Raw genomic sequence first — 12879 nt, forward strand, 5'->3', positions numbered from 1 at the left:
GTTGAGACATTAAATGACCTTGTACAAGACCAAAAAATTGGGGGCAAGTGAAGCTGGTCCATAGGGCTATAGAGAACTTTGAGAGCTTTTAAAAAATGTAAATGGTTCATTAATCGGAGCTATAGTTCAAAAGTTATGGCTCTCGAAAGTTTGGATACCGTTTCTAGATTCTTCTGATTTTGTGCCGACTTCTAAAGTGACTTCTGGAGCCTTCTATTTTTGTGGTGGATTCCAACTAGCACTTTATATAATGTATTCCTAATCCTTAACCCTTTGGGGTCTATTTAAGGACATTTTTCATATTGTAAAAGGTAGTTCAGAGTAGAGTTTAAGAGAAGGTACTGGGAGAAGAAATTATCTCCAAATTTATGTTATTGTAAGCCCATAGGGCATGTTTTGGAGTCTATTTTCTCTACATTAAGTGTACTAGCATATTTCCATAGTTAATAAAGTTTTTCCTTTCTTGTTGTGTCCATTTTGTGCTTGGGTTGAGTCTCCATCAAGTGGTATCAGAGAGAGTTTTCTTGAGTGTATAGACAGAGCACTGACTATGAGGCACTTTGCACCAGGACTATGTGGTTGTGGGTTTGAGTTAAGAAGATGCCTCCATGAAGAGAGCATGGTGGAAGGACTGGAGCTATTAATCTTGAGGAGGTTAGAGCCCTCCAAAGGTAGGTTCAAGCATTGCAGGAGGAGCTCCGTAGAGGAACAAAGTTGTTGCAGGTGACAAAAGTGAGGATGACAATGAAGAAGAAGAAATTGTACTAGAAGGGGAAGTTGAAAGGGAAATTCTAAATCAAGCAGAGGAGAGGCTTTTTAGGGCCATTACTATGTTTTGGAAAAGACCTACAATTGATGTGGGTGTATTTTCAAAAAATCTAAAACTAGATGAGTTGATTGACTAGATCAATGAACTAGAAAAGTAATTTGAGTATGAGGATATCAAGGATCTAGATAGGGTTAAGTTTGCAAAGGTGAAACTAAAAGGACATGCCAAAATATTTTGGCAAGAGGTTCAATTGGAAAGAAATAGAAGAGGAAAGAAGAAGATCACAAGGTGGGATCATATGGTGGACAAACTAAAGAAGCAGTTCATTCTTGTTGACTACGAGCTTGATTTGTTTAAGAAGATGCATGGGTTAAAGAAAGCAGAAAAGTTAGTTCAAGAATATATGGAGGAGTTTTACTAAATTTTTATTAGAGTAGGGCATGCAGAAGCAAATAAGGAGAAGGTTTCTCATTATATTAGTGGGTTACGGCCTAGCATCCAAGAGGAATTAAGTCTAGAAAGAATGACCAGCGTTGAAGAGGCATACTAGTTTTTCCTACAAGTTGAAGAGAAGCTAAATAAAAGGTTTGAAGGGAGACAAAGAGGGCACGATCAAGGAGGAAGGGGTAGTGGTAGGTCATCTAGAGGTTGAAATGAGACCCAAAAGAAAAATGAAGATGTGGGTACTGTATATGAGCAATGTTAGTATGCTAATAGAAACCAAATTTAAATAAAGCTTCTACAAACTAAACAAAATTCATAAACTTCAAGATAGACTAAGATGAGCTCTCAATTGAAAATATGAGCCATTAATGGGCTCTCTCAATGAGAAGCTCTCTTGTTGAGTGGCATTATCTAAATGGATAGGATGTATGCTCAATATGCTTCCAAAGGCTTCAATGGATGATTGTGGATTTTTGGTGTGGATAGATGGCTTTAGTATGGATTTGGCTCTCAAAATAGCATTATAACTTTACTTCATGGAATGTGTTATTTTGCAAAGGGAAAGGGTCCAATTTATAGGCAAGAGGCTTGAGGGATTGAGGGCTAAGATGCAAGGATGGGAAAAAGCTCATGGAGGGCTTAGATTGCAGGAGAGGAGAGCACATGGATTGTGCTTCCTTACAACCAATCAGGGAGTGACACATGTCACATGGTGAGAGGATGGAGGAAAGGGGAATGATGAGTCAACAAAGGAGGCTCAAGGGATAAAATCTTCATAAAGACCTTCATAATGACTTGTAAGAGCAATAAAAGGGCTTGGAAGAGTCATTTATGGCCTAGTGGGCTTCATAAAGTTTTATGGTTGAGATATTTTGAGGGTGGTGAGAGAAATTTTGACTTGGACTTGATTAGGAAGGTTTTAAGCTTGCTTAGGCTTATACAAATGATTAGAGGATGGATTAGGATGGTTTAGGATTAGCTTAGGGATAGGCAAGTGGATGGCATTTAATGAGGGTGGGTGAAGGAGGAGATATTTGTTAACTTTGGCTTGGGTTAGTAAGTTTTAACCCATGTTTAGGGAATGTGACAAGGTTAGGAGGGGATTAGGATTAGGTTTAAATACATCTTCTAGGAGAGTCTAGACTTTGGATGAGGATAAAGACTTTCTAGAATAGTCTAGAATTTCCTAGGATGAGGATGAAGACTTTCTAGAAGAGTCTAGAACTTCTTAGGATGAGGATAAATTAGATTTTTAGGAAATAAATAAAGTTTTATTTATTTCAAAGGTTTGGGTTGAGGAGATATTTATTAAAACTTTTTTAATAAACATGAGGATTAATATTTAATCTTAATTAAATATTTTGAGTTGGGATTAGGGGTAGGAAATGATGGGATTAGCCTTTAATTAAAATTAAAGAAGGATTAGAAGATTTTGGAAGAGGTTAGTGGTCTTAAGGAAATTGGCGAAGTTTTGGGAAAAAAATAATTTATTTATTTATTTTGGGTTTTTTGGTCAATTTATTAATTAAATAATTAATAAATAAGGAAATAATGTTTAAATAAGATTTAAACATTTTTGGGAGGGATTCCTTAATTAAATATTTTTAATTAAGATAAAGGGATTTAATGGCATAAAAATTAATTAATTAATTAAATAATTAATTAATTAATAAATGATGATGTCATCAGGACTTTTTCAGAAAATAAAAATACTTTATTTTTTAAAGGATTTTTAGGTGTCTACATTTTGCCCCTCTTTGATGTGATGCCACAAGTGGCATGGCATCAAAGATAAGAAAATAAGATGCCCAAGGCTAGAGCAGAAGAGGAGAGAATGGACTGTGAGATGCCCCCTCAAGAAGGCGGTGGGGAGAGAAAGCGAGGCTCGATGACTTCTTGAAAAGTACAAGAATCTGAGATGAGCAAGAAGACTCAGATTTTCTTAAGAGAAGAGGTTTGGTTAGCTCAAACTCTCACTATGGGAGAATGATAAAGGGAGAATCAGAGGCACAAGAGGAAGCAAGCTTAAGATCTTAGGGATTGCAAAGGATGAAGGAGCGGAGCACTATAAAAGGAATCCAGGATGGGGAGATGGATGAGGGGATTAAAAAAGCTAATGCAACAGGATTTCAAAGAGTCAGATTGGCGAAAGATGGGTTTAGGAGATCCCTAGGACTAGGATTATGGATCTCGAAAGATGAGGCTTGGTGGATTGATTTGGATTGGTGGATCCCTAAGACTAGGATTGTGGATCCCTAAAGCTAAAGGTGAGGAGTGATTCAAAGAGATACTGATGCATAAGCTGGGGTAGGAGAGACGAATGCCGGATATGGATGGGGGATAATGGAGATGAAGGAAAACCATTGAAACTTTTTGAGCGGGGGGGATACTTCAAAGAAAAGTACCACCATGTAGTTGAGCACTAGATATGCTATAGGACTGTTGGTTAATTGCCAAGGTTACCAAGAAAATCAAAGCCTTTTCACCAACTTTCTAGAGGACTAACGAATAGACTCAAAACAAACACGCAAGGATTTCCCCAGTATTACACATGAATCCTAGAGGAAGCAGTGTGGAAATGACACTGGAGAACCCACAAGCAGAAAAGGAAAACAAACGAAAGACCTGATCAAGACCTTACACTCTAATTGCCCCATTCGCAGCATACCATGATATGGAAGATCGTGGCAACCTTGAGGAGGGGACAAGGAGATTGCTTGGAAAAGATACTTCAAGACCCAAAAGGGAAGATTCCAAATCAAAAGAAAGTGAAATCCAAAAGAGAGTCGTTTGCCAATGAGATGGGTAGGACGAGGTACTAACGGACCAAGATCAGACATGAGGAAAGCTATATCTTGCAAGGACCTATCGGAGAGCACCTAAGTTGGTGGATCTAGATGATGCGTCTGGCAAGCTGAACTAAGAAGGATAACACTTTGGTGATAGGAGATCTAGCTAAAGGATGTATTGGAATAGCTAACCAAGGGTTGTGTGATGTGTGCAAGATGTTGATCAAGGAGGAACTGACATGAAAGATGGATAGATACAATGGTACTAAGCTAAAGAGGATGTTCAAGCTAACAGACCAAGATATTTACAAGCTAAAGCTGATCAAGATAGTTACAAGTAGGCAAAAGCTCAGGATGATAGGATAGCGGGATGGTTCAATATTGTGCAAGATGTGAAAGCTAAGGGTGGGGTGATAGCAAAAGATATGGATTTGGCAGGATGCATCCAATGATGATGAGAGATTTTGTGACCAAGGATAGCTAGAGGAGCAAGATGAGATGGCTAGATAGGATGGTAGATAGCTAAGATTATGATGGATATAAAGAGATGACATTGGGTTTGCATGAGGATAGCCTAGAGCTAGATACCAATGACAAGGGAGGATGGACAAGACAAGATCTCCAAGGAATATAGTGCCCCCAATCAGAAGATAACATGCGGAAGGAGGTCTTATGATGGATGTGATAGGATTGAAGCTAGGATGGAAAAAGCTGAAGGGGCTAGGGAGATGGATGATAGCTGAGATGATTGGCTGAAGCTGCATAAGATTAGTGGATGGTGTGAGATGGAAGCTTGAGGATGGAGGATAGGTGGATAGATTGGAAGATGGAGTTGGATGTCAAGAGATGACCAAAAGCATGAGGGTGATAGGCTAAGCTGGGGATGGCAAGATTACGCATGACGCTTGTTTGCCAAGTTTTCATCATGGTACTTGTCCAAGGCACTTGAATTTCCAAGTTTTCACTAGTGGACGCTTTATTTTTCTTTTCCTTTTTGACTTTTTGACTTTGGACTTAGCTGGAATGATTTTGGCTTTCTTTAGCTATTTTGGCTTTTTTGGGATTTTTCACTGGGTGTTGGAATGTTCAATTTTGTTGCTAGCTATTGGTACACCGGATGTGTGATTTATGCAATAGATCAGATTAGATGGGATTGATGGTAGGAGATGGAGGGATGAAAATGCTAGAAAGGAGCATGAGATGGGGATGCTTGCAAGAGCAACATTGGCACATGTTGGAAGGGGTGTGAAAAGAGCATATGGGGGATAGATGGTAGATGCGGGCGTGATGGAGGATTTGTGGAAGCGTGCTTGGGGATATAGGCACCCAAGATAGAGTTAGGAGATGGGGGACATGCATCACTAGATGGGGGATTAGCAATGGTGGATGCCATTATGCATTGGGTTTCAACTTTTTTCTTGGGGATCCACATGGTTTTGGATTTTCTTTTCATGGGCTTTTGCATTGTTTTGCATTCTTTGATTGGATTCTGCCTTTTTGAAGTATGTCTTTTAGAATAGACATATGATTGTCTAGGATGTGGATTTTTAGCTTTATGCATTTTGAAGTTGGCATTCACATTGCTGTGGTAAGCTTTGGGAAGATGATTAGGAGAAGCTTTGTGAGATGGAGAGGATATGAAAGAGAATGTAGGGGGATGATGATGGATGATGTGCCCTGATATGTGCCTTTGTTGATCTTGCATAGAAATGGATGGAATAGGATTTCTATGATGGCTGATAGGAGGATGGAGGATGGTAGATTTTGGGACATAGGGACCCAAAATGGATTTAGCGGATGAAGGGGGGATATGGTAGGTTGTTTTGGGTTGCAAAGATGGTGGAGGGGGGATGACATAAGATTTCTTGAAGGAGTGATGGGAGGCTGGCATGTTGGGCTTGGAGATAGGCTTGGTTTGGGGGTGTGGTGTACCAACACCTTTAGATGGCGAGCCTTTGGATACATATCCAAGACCATGAAATCCTAGATTTTTTTGTGCAATAATAGGCTCTCTGATTCCTTGCTCTTGTGGTCCTAAACCTTGACCTTGATAATGCCATCAATTGAGCATTTGAACAAGCTGAGGAAACTTTTTGCTTGCAAAAAATGGTAGAAGTGATTTATTAGGTGTATTGCAATGGGGAGATACTGTTCTTAATTCTTCTGCTGAGAGAGGGCCACCATGGATGAATGTAAGTGAACCAAGAGGGTAGATTATAGTTTGTGGAATAGCTTGGATAGGTGGTAAGATGGAAGCATGGAGCGAGAGAGATGGAAGGATAGGATCTTGATGTAGCTGGTGGGATGACAAGATATCTTGTAGTGGAGGAGATATGGCTCGAGGTTTTGGAGATGGAGGAGATGGTGACTGCACTATGGATGGAAGACATGGTACGATGATATCTTCATTTATGCTTTGGGGGATTTCAACATGCTTTTGGGCAGGATCTTGATAGGATTGGTTTGGAGTGGATGGTACGATAGGAGGTGAAGGGATGGATTCTTCAAAGGCAGCGAATGGATAGATGGGAGATTCAGTTGTGGAGATGGGTGAGTAGAAGATGGATGCATAAGGGTCATTACGAGAGATTTGGTAAATTCTTAGAGGCGATGTGGATAGGATTTGGAGGGATTTGATAGGTGGTGGGATTTTGATGCTTGCGGGAAGTGGAAGGATTTTAAGCAATTTGATGGATGGTATGGGGATGATAGCTATGGAAGATGGAGGTGATATTATAGATGGGGAAGCTTCATCACTGACTACTTCACATGGTTGGATTAGATGACATGGCTTATCGACTGTTGGAGGCAACTTTTCTTGTATTTCCTCTAGGAGATTCCTTGGAGACTCATGTGTCAAAGGTGGAGGTGGATTGACAGGAATAGCTAGTGTGATGGGGGTGGAAGATTGGAAGCTTGGTTGATGGGGTGATGGAGGGGAAGCTGGAATATCAGATGGCATGACTAGATAGTTTGGAATAACTCTTGGATTTTGGGGGATGCTTGGGGGAATGTTTCTAAGGCTTTCAATATACCCGTCATAGTCAACAAGATTTTCATCATCATTGGAATAGGAGGTGGCGGGAGCAAGGACAATGCGACCAAACACATCATGATAGGATTGGTACTTTATGCTTTGATGATGAGTTTGATGGGGATGGGGTCTTGTGTATGGATGAACACGGAAGCTCATGGTTGGATTTGGGTTAAGCACAGATTTTGGATTGGCTGATGAAAGATTTCCTAGGGAGAGTCAAAGTTGCATGACAGACCTAAGGAGGATTGGCTGGAGATTTTTGGCTTTCCTATGGATGGAAGACTTCACGGGCATGCTGTCAAAAAGTGAGATTTTTGCTTTCCTATGCACTGGATTGGTGGAGATTGTGTCAACCTAAGAATAGACTAATGATCCTATGGGCATGACACGAGATTGACCACTTGTGGATCCCAACCTTTAGCTCAAGGTGATGAGGGATAACAGGTGACAAAGCTAGATTACCCTAAACAAAGCTTTGTCAAAGGGATAACCTTAGTGAGGCTGGTGGATTGTTCGGATTGATTGGATAGAAAATTCTAGTAGAATGACAACAACTCTCTAAAGGCTTGGGTGTAATTTTGGATTGGGTTGCTAGCTGGCTGGGGGGATGATTTGGAGAGACTTTGGATTTGGGATTTTTCTAAAGCAAGGAACTAGATAGATTCGATTGTAGCGGGGGAGCTTGGATGATTTTTTGATGAGGCAGTGACTACGCTAAGTATGCCTTGAGCTGGGAGATTTCTATTTTTTGGGGATTTTGACCAAAGTTGGCAAACATTCATTCAGAAGCTATGAACAAACAAGAAGACAAAATTTTGGAGCAAGCACGTCAAACACACCAACATCCTAGGAAGCTTTCTACAAGGATGAAATTTGTTATAGCTAGGGAGTCCTTGATATACCCAAGGTACGTGAGGCCCAAATCCGTAGATGAAACCAAAAAGATGTCACACAGCCGAGAGGAGCGGTAACCCACTTCTCCTCTTTCACTTCTCAAGGGTATAAAGTTCCTTGAGGCTTAGCTCGAGTGACAAAATCTTGATTCCAAGAGAGGTGTCTTTGGATTCACCTCCCAATTTTTATACTCTGTCAGAATGCTGGAGTTGAGGTCGTCCCAAGGGGTGATGAAATCCCGAAGAAAGCCTCCTAAAAAGTGTAAAACAAGACCACATACATGATCTTGGGCTTAAAAAGACATGTGTTTATTCCAATTGATGATTTAGATTTTGTAAGCTATGATTGAAGACACTTGTGATTATGGCATACAATGTTCATTCCAATTTGACAGCATCGTCAGCATAATAGAAGTCGAGAGATCGTCAACATAAGAAATGCGAACGTCATTGAAAATGCATCAAAACCATGCGATGTTCATTGATTGTTAGGCATTCAAGATTGAGTGTGAGTTTGTTTTAAGCCCAAAACAAAGATGTGTGAAACTCGATTGCCAAGCGCGTGCCTGGAGGCCCTCCACATCAAGATTTGTCCAATTTTTATGCCCAAATGAAGTGTGAGCAAGATTAATATGCATTCAAGGAATTTTTTAACTTAGAAAAACCACTAAAGACCCAAGTGAGTGGAGTTTGATCTTTGTGGAGCACTTAACACCCTCTTAGGTAGACCCATCCCCATAGATGGCACTGAGATTGCAACCAATGGTTAAATTGATGGGTGATTAAAGAGGGTGAGTCCAACTACAAACTTACTGAAAGCATCTTTATTAGTTTTTATAACTTAGAAGATTACAAAAATGTAGATTCTTTTTATGCTCCAAAAGATGATTATTTGATCTATGGCATTCAAGATTGGATTTGTTGTTTTAATCATGCATTCATAAAAAAAAAAAACTTGATTTTAATCCATGGCACTCAAGAGTGATTTTAGCAACATGCATTCAAAGACAAGTGATTAAACATTCAAGTTTTTTCCTTTGAGCATTCAAGATTGAGATTTTGTGTGTTTTTTTAAGAACTTTGAAGTGCTTTGTCTTAACCTTAGATCATTCAAGATTGTTTTGGACTCAAAAGTGAAAATGACTCTTTGGACTTTGGTTTTCATGCAAGATTTTGTGTTCTAGTTTTCATATTTTAAGCCCAAAAATGATATTCCTAGATTGTTTTGATGCATGAAAAACATAAGAAACATTCAAGATTTTGCAACAAGACATTTGTTTGGAACAAATAACAATGCTTTTAGGACAATTTTTGGCAACCATTTAGGACTCTTTGTTTTCATTAGATTTTTAAAAGAACTTTAAAATATTTTCAAATGAGGTTCATTTTATCCTTGATTGATGCTTTGAGTTGAATTTAGATTTTCGTGTGCACTTAGTGTTGATTTTGAACCTTTTGAAATGGAAACTTGAAGTTCTTTTTAAATTTCCAAAAATGAAGTGTTCCTAATTTTGCATGAATGCGTCTAAAACCTTGATGTTGCAAGGATGCAAATGATTGGATTGGTTTAGTTTCACTTGTTAAAAAAAAATTTCTTTTTTGCAAATTTTTAATTTTTTAATGGATTTAAGTATGATTTGGGGGTTCATTTTAAGCACTAAAAAGAAGTGTGTATGATTTTGCTTCCTTAAAAAAATAAAAATGGCCAAGATCTCCCACAAGAAGAAGAAGAAGAAGAAGTAGATGGAATAAGAAGAATATAGACAAGAAGAGGAAGAAGAATTCCAAGTGCTTTGTCCACCTATAAGCTTGAAAAATCTGCAAACACTATGAGATAGACTATGAGTTCCTTTGTCTTCTTCATGCTCATGTGGACCTACAAAACCAATTTATACAATCCTACCAATCACAAAAACAAGCAAAATTAGCCAAAATTAGCAAATGACATACAAAACTTGACTAAAAAAGCTAATGAAGATTACCCATGCGGGGTCCCACCGGGCGTGCCAAAATGTATATGAGCAATGTTAGTATGCTAATAGAAAACAAATTTAAATAAAGCTTCTACAAACTAAACAAAATTCATAAACTTCAAGATAGACTAAGATGAGCTCTCAATTGAAAATATGAGCCATTAATGGGCTCTCTCAATGAGAAGCTCTCTTGTTGAGTGGCTTTATCTAAATGGATAGGATGTATGCTCAATATGCTTCCAAAGGCTTCAATGGATGATTGTGGATTTTTGGTGTGGATAGATGGCTTTAGTATGGATTTGGCTCTCAAAATAGGATTATAACTTTACTTCATGGATTGTGTTAAAATGTCTTGGGAGAGGATTCCTTAAATAGGCAAAGGGCTTGAGGGATCAAGGGCTAGGATGCAAGGATGGGAAAAAGCTCATGGAGGGCTTAGATTTCATGAGAGGAGAGCACATGGATTGTGCTTCCTTACAACCAATCAAGGAGTGACACATGTCGCATGGTGAGAGGATGGAGGAAAGGGGAAGGATGAGTCAACAAAAGAGGCTCAAGGGATAAAATCTTCATAAAGACCCTCATAATGACTTGTAAGAGAAATAAAAGGGCTTGGAAGAGTCATTTATGGCCTAGTGGGCTTCATAAAGTTTTATGGTTGAGGTATTTTGAGGGTGATGAGAGCAATTTAGACTTGGACTTGATTAGGAAGGTTTTAAGCTTGCTTAGGCTTGTGCAAATGATTAGAGGATGGATTAGGATGGTTTAGGATTAGCTTAGGGATAGGCAAGTGGATGACATTTAATGAGGGTGGGTGAAGGAGGAGATATTTGTTAACTTTGGCTTGGGTTAGTAATTCTTAACCCATGTTTAGGGAATGTGACAAGGTTAGGAGGGGATTAGGATTAGGTTTAAAGACATCTTCTAGAAGAGTCTAGACTTTGGATGAGGATGAAGACTTTCTAGAATAGTCTAGAATTTCCTAGGATGAGGATGAAGACTTTCTAGAAGAGTCTAGAACTTCTTAGGATGAGGATAAATTAGATTTTTAGGAAATAAATAAAGTTTTATTTATTTCAAGGGTTTGGGTTGAGGAGATATTTATTAAAACTTTTTTAATAAATATGAGGATTAATATTTAATCTTAATTAAATATTTTGAGTTGGGATTAGGGGTAGGAAATGATGGAATTAGCCTTTAATTAAAATTAAAGAAGGATTAGAAGATTTTGGAAGAGGTTAGTGGTCTTAAGGAAATTGGCCAAGTTTTGGGCAAAAAATAATTTTTTAAATTTATTTTGGGTTTTTTGGTCAATTTATTAATTAAATAATTAATAAATAAGGAAATAATGTTTAAATAAGATTTAAACATTTTTGGGAGGGATTCCTTAATTAAATATTTTTAATTAAGATAAAGGGATTTAATGGCATAAAAATTAAATAATTAATTAATTAATTAATGATGATGTCATCAGGACTTTTTTCAGAAAATAAAAATAATTTATTTTCTAAAGATTTTTAGGTGTCTACAGGTACTAGCAGGAACCAGAGGAACAAGGATTTCAACTGCTACCATGATCAAAATTTTGGAGATTAGAGAGGAAGAGGTAGAGGACATGGACAATGTTAAGGAAGAGGAGGTTTCTGTGGTACCTATTTCCATTGCAATAAACAAGGTCATCATGACTTTCAATGCCCTCAATGACAAGGAAGGACAGATAGGAGAGCTAAGGTCCAAGCTAGGGTTTCTCATGTGGATGAGGATGCATAGTCATCACATGCAAAGGATGTAGAAAGAGGAGAAAATTTAGTAAATGAAAGGGTCTTACTAAGTGGTGAGATTGAACCAGGACAAAGGAGGAGTCTATTTCATACCAAGTGCAAGTGTGAGAATAAATGTTGTGATGTGATCATTGATGGTGGTAGCACTGCCAAGTTGGTGTTAGAAGAGATGGTCTCTAAGCTGAAGCTCAAGAGGGAGAAACACCACCAACCCTATCAGATCGCTTGGGTGAAGGATGATCATAAGGTCCTGGTACGTGAACAATGTTTAGTAAAGTTCAAAATTGGGAGTTACCATGATGAAGTTCTATGTGATATTATTCCAATGGATATCTACCATCTATTTTTGGGAAGACTGTGGCAGTTTGACAGGCATGCAGTACATGATGGTCATGCAAACACATACTCTCTGACAAAGGATGGGGTTCACCAAAAACTAAAGCCCATGGTAAAGGAAGGTGAAAAGGTATGCAGTAGTGCTAGGATCTGTCTTGTTGATGGAAGAAAGTTTTTAGATGGCATGAAACATCAGCGTATGTACTATGCTTTGATTCCTAGAAAAGATAAGGAAGGTAGTAATGAAATACCACTTGAAGTTTCAAATTTATTAAGTGAGTTTGGAGATATCATATTTGATAATGTTCCAGAAGGATTGCCACTAGTAAGGAAAATTAGTCATCAGATAGATTTAATACTTGGAGCTAGTTTTCCTAACAATTCTGCTCATAGGATGACTCCTACTAAATAGATAGGTTTACGAGCTATTGAGGAAGGGTTTGATTTGAGAGAGCTTGAGTCCATGTGTAGTACTTGCAGTATTGGCACCAAGGAAGGATGGAGAGTGTAGAATGTTTATAGACTCTCAAGCTATAAATAGGATAACCATCAATATTAGTTTCCTTTGCCAAGAATGGATGATCTTATGGACTTCTTGAGTGGAGCTCAGTACTTCACAAAGATAGATCTCAAGAGTGGCTATCACCCGATATAGATATGAGAAGGAGATGAGTGGAACACTACCTTCAAGACCCAGGAGGGTCTTTATGAGTTGTTAGTCATGCCCTTTGGATTGATGAATGTCCTGAGCACCTTCATGCAGCTTATGAATGAGGTACTTAAGAAGTTCTTGGGAAAATTTGGTATTGTCTATTTGGATGATATTTTAATTTTCAGAAAGACTTTGGAAGAACATT

This window comes from Cupressus sempervirens, chromosome 4, assembly GCF_028749045.1.
Source record: "Cupressus sempervirens isolate cs-2001-9-10 chromosome 4, ASM2874904v1, whole genome shotgun sequence".
Taxonomy (NCBI): domain Eukaryota; kingdom Viridiplantae; phylum Streptophyta; class Pinopsida; order Cupressales; family Cupressaceae; genus Cupressus; species Cupressus sempervirens.